The following is a 5,184-nucleotide window of genomic DNA, read 5'->3' as shown; positions in this document are numbered from 1 at the left end:
GCATCTTCGAAGACCTCCTTATGGCTCTAAGAAGCATTTGTCCCAGAAGCAGTATGAAAAGCAATGCTGATAACCAGATAAATCTGGTTATCCCTGGGCACTGCTGGTACCAAATGTCACCAATACCCATAAAAAATTTCTGTCATACATACACAAATAATTGCTATTGATATCCACAGCCAATCACTATTGATATCTATAGGTGACTGATGTTGGTACCCTGTTGCTACCATCACTCTAAAGTCCTCCCCCTAAGCTATGGTCTTATTAGGAAACAGGAATGAGAGAATGAGAAGGGAGAACTTGTTGAGAGGGAGATATAACACCATCCAGAAAGAACTACCCTCTATCCTTTTTGGTCACTAGAGGATTAAGAGAAGGGCCTATAATATGGCAAGGGGAATCTGAGGTTTAGCTAGCCTTCCCACTAAGTCCCTTCTTCAGGTGTCCCCTCAATTATGGGGAAGAGTCTAACCTTCAGACCATGGTTAGCTGATCCTGACTAGCAGGGATTGCCATCACCTGGGACTACTCTTGGAAGAATATTTGCAAAATCCAAACCCAGAAATCCTTATCTGTAACCAAAAACTGACAAAAGGAAAGAAACGAGGCTAGAGTCTACATTCTTACCTTATTGACTCACTAAAAGATCCCACTGGGCCTTAGTTTCTGGTAATCCAGGGCTATAGCATAATAGTGCTGGAAGTGGACCAGGAGAACGGGCACCAAAAAGACACTGGTGCCTATGCCCACAGTGGCTGTGACAACAGCAGTAAGCTGGCCCAGAGCAGAGATGGGGTAGTAATCTTCATAGCCAACAGTAGTGAGTTATGACAGTCTACCAGAGATATGTAAAGATGTCTCCAAAGTGAGACTCATCCTGACCTGGGATGGACATACCCAATAGTTCCCCATAGATGAAGGACAAGCCAAAGAATAAGATCTCAGTCACCCAAATCATGAGAAAGGGACATACTTCCTTCCAGGAGGAATGGAAGGTATGAACCAGGATTCTTATGGTCAGGACTTTTCAAGGAAGCCTAGGATATGAACCAGCTTGAGGATATAAAGGGAACAAATGGTCCAAAGCATTAGGCTGGGACAAGGTTGCCATTCAACGAATCACCCACAACCAATTCCACCAGCACAGGGAATAAATACTGACTAGGTTGAGAAGGCTACACAGGAAGTACAGCTAATTAGAGCAGGAAATGGCCCAAAGAGTTCTATTCTTTATTTTTTTAATGTTTATTTTTGAGAGAGACAGAGACAGAGACAGAGAGTGAGCAAGGGAAGGGCAGAGAGAGAGAGAGAGAGAGAGAGAGAGGCACAGAATCTGAAGCAATCTTCAGGCTCTGAGCTGTCAGCACAGAGCCTGATGCGAGGCTCAAACCCACAGACCATGAGATCATGATCTGAGCCAAAGTTGCATGCTCAACTGACTTAGCCTCCAAGGAGCCCCAAGAGCTCAGTTCTAAACCAAAGGGCACAGAGCATTCCAGGTAGAACAGGTGGGAAGCATTGTGGTAAATGAGACTACTGTTTGGCTGCTGCTGCTGCTGCTGCTGCTGCTACTACTGGCTTCCCCCCCACACCCTCATGTCCCATAGGAGTGAGGTTGGCAAACAAGTAATCTAGTTTGACCTTAATCTCCTGGAAGAATATGACCATAGCACACACAACAAAAATTGTGGAGATCAGGGAAAGACAATGGGGTGGGGGTGAGGGGGCAAAGAGGCATGTCAGAAGTATCCCCATTTACCAGCCATCCCAAACTGTCTAAACTAGAATCCCACCATTCTTGCCTCCTTTTTGGGGGGGATCCACTCAAATTGTCCTGGATGTATATAGATTCAGGAACCAAGCACCATACCAAATATGTGGTTACTGTGACAACTTGGCAGGGCCCTTTGGAAATAAGAATGTCTAGCATGGTGCCACACACTATTCCCTTGGCCCCTACAGAAGATCAGGGTTGGTCAAGAAGCACCCAGGTCCTTGGTTTCCAAGCATTCAGCAGTCCCTCGTCCTTGATGGGGTTCAGCATAAGGTGCTCATCCATGTGGGCATTCTTACAGGTCTCCTAAGACAGAAAGCTCTGAGTTTCAGTCTCCTTGCCACTCAGTTTGAGCCATTAACAAGGTGTCACAGTGCTTCCTCCAGGTCCCAAAAGTCAATTCCTCTTCTAGGACATCCTGACAAATATTGTCAGGACAATGTAGCTTCCAAGTGCAGTAGCAGCACATAGCCAAATTATTTGGGATTGAAGTCAAAGAAAAACTCTTCAGCTGGTGGACACTGAAAAACTGTGATGCCTGGTTGGGATGGTTTCATCAGCTTGTAGAGGCAGGTTCCTGGAGAGGCGTGCATAGTGCTGATGTAGGTCTCATGACACATGTCCCCCAGATTCAGGATAAGTTTATCATCTAGGCCCTCCATGGAAAACAGTGAGCCTGCTTCTCAGCTGGCTTTGACCCACTGGCAAGAAGAGGGATGGCAGGGGCTAGGATTGGGTCCTCTTGCCTTCTTCTCCCCTCCCAGGCTTGGCCAGGTCAGGGAGGGGGCTGAGGACCACAAAAGTGATGTGGAAGCCCAGGCACACCAAAAGGACAATACCCCAGGAAAGAAACTGAATATATTCCCCCACCCTGGATCTTTGTGAATCAGGATAACAGCCAGATCTCCGATGTGGTCACAATGACTAGCCAGAGTCTCTCTGGGGGCAGAAATTGCAGGACAAAAAAAAAACAGCCTAGCTTGGAAACAGGTATCTTTCAGGGGCTCTTGGGATATACCTGGAGACTCTGAGAGAACAACTGTGCCACATTATACAGCAGGGGAAGTCACAGATAGGCAACTGAAGACTAAATGGTCAAGATGGGGACATTTATTAATTTTCTGTTATCACGTAGAAAACTTGAGGCAGAAGTGGAATAGGCTGGGGAATGGGGTAAAAGAAGAGCCACCAAAAGAAGCTAAGTTCAGGGGACAAGTGAATATGGTGGTGACAGGAGAAGCTGTAGGGCTTTATAGATCCCTAGGCCTCCATAGGGAGTAGACGGTGCCTAACTTGAGAAACTGACTGGAGGGTTGGCAGACCTGACAGTGACGGTTTTTTACTCCAACTCCCCTGACATTAGGTGCCGGGCACTCATCAGCAGTACCAAGATCACCAGCTGCAGCATGAGCAGCTATTGCTGCTGCCTCTGTGGGTGTCTCTACTTAGTGTCTTAAAATCGCTTTGGGTTTAATTAGTTCCTTGCCTGGGAACAGAAAGGGGCAAGAACAGAGTAGGTATACAGAGGAGAGAGAAGGTGGGAGGAACACAGAAAGGCAAATTCGTGGGTCAAAATACCTATCCAGATCAACATTTCAATGTCCTCTACTCCCTGACAGCTTGCTGGAGGTACCTTCCATGTTTGTCTTTGAGGGAAGAAAAGGATGAGGGCACAACCAGCCAGCTCCAATCTGGAAAACTCACATCCTCTACCCCCCAAAACCCCCACTTTTTGGTCAGCTTTTGCTCACTCGATTGTTTTGCATGGTCCACAAACATTGGCAGTGAAGGGAGCAACAGATGGCTGGGCAGCAGGGCAGGTGGTGCAGCCAGCATTGCCACCACCTACAGAGTTCATGATTGCTCCTGCATAGAGAGATCTCAGGCCCCAGGACCAAGGTGTGCTCATGGAACAGCTGGCAAGGAGCTTGGGTTTTCTAAGAGTGTCTTATTCCAGCTGTGGCCAGAGGAGGAAGTGCTGAGAGGCAACACTTTGACTCAAAACTATATGCATTCCCCCTAGGAAGGCTGTCCTGGCCCCAAGCCTACAGGAAACCAGACAAAAGGCCCTGGCCAACTTTGCTGCTCCTCTTTCCTTCCCTGGGCTCAGCTCCAGTCCAGAGCAGAGGGAGGGGAAGAGGCAGTTGGAGGAAAAACAAGAAGTTAAGTGGTCAAGTTCCAGCCAAGAGGCCACCTCACAAGACCAGTTAATATTTTGAACAACTTTCTTCCTGCACCCTACCCCAACCAGCCTCAACTCTGATTCCCCACCCTCCCCCCCGTTCCATTACAGTCCTCCTATCAGAAGACTGAAAAAGAGTAAGGGATGTACAGGGAGGTGGAAGTGAGAAACATAAGACAGCCTAAGAAGCCAGATGTGCTCCTGACTGTATCCAGCTGCTTTCTCCCCACTTTTTTTCTTTCCTTTTTTCCAGAGTCCCTGGTGCCAAGGATAGGGGTAGGAATGGGAAAGGGGAGGAGCAGGGGAACAAGCCACCTCAGGGAGAAGCCTTCTTCCTTGTGGCCTGTGCCAGGACTGGCAGAGACCCTAGCCCATTGAGACAAGCCACAACCCTTCTTTCCCTTTTTTCCAAAACCTCTGCCCCTAGTACTCCCCCTGGGTATTGAGCTAGTCTTCTATTCTGTTACTGATGAGAGTTTGCCAGTGGAGCACCCAGATGGTCCTAAATTCCAAAATAGCCCCCACCCTCATCCCTTGGTCCAGGCCCAATGCCTCTCTCCCATTACCAGGCCACAAATTTATAGGAGGAACAAAGATTACTACTACAATTCAACACCCTCCCCAGCTCTTTCTTTTTAGCCCAACCCTCACATCCAGGGCCAAGTTGAATTAAGAGTCCCAAGGCATGCAATCTCGCTCCTGGCTCCTCTCTTTACTCTTCATTACTGCCTTGCTGTAGGGCTGGTGCTAGGGATGGTCCCCTCAGTAGACTTCATGGTGAGAATGGGGGGAGGAGGCATAGTGACAAACACAGCTGTAGCAGGCTGTAGCTCTACAAAGCCATATTCTTGCCTCAGCCAAGTTGGGCAGACAATAACTTGGGCACTTCAGCATTTTCCCAGTGAGAAGGATAGAGGTAGCAGCTTCTCTCACTCCTCATTCCCTCACATGTCCAACCTCTCATCCACAATATCCCATTTGTTTCATTATTTCCTAAACAAGCCAGTCTCTTTTATGACTGTCCTATCTCCTTCAGCAACCTATCAACCCTTCCACATCCATCACCAATGCCACACCTTTTTTGGGGAGACATCCCTGAATCCTTATCTCCAAGACAAAGTCCTGACATCTGAATTTTAACAATATGCTTTGGGATTTTTTCTAGAGCACTCTTCATGCCAGAACATTATTGTGTTTGTTTTCATTGATCCATTGTATGAGTTTC

The sequence above is a fragment of the Felis catus genome, chromosome X, assembly GCF_018350175.1.
Source record: "Felis catus isolate Fca126 chromosome X, F.catus_Fca126_mat1.0, whole genome shotgun sequence".
Lineage (NCBI taxonomy): Eukaryota > Metazoa > Chordata > Mammalia > Carnivora > Felidae > Felis > Felis catus.
Note: the sequence above shows the minus strand (reverse complement) of the source record.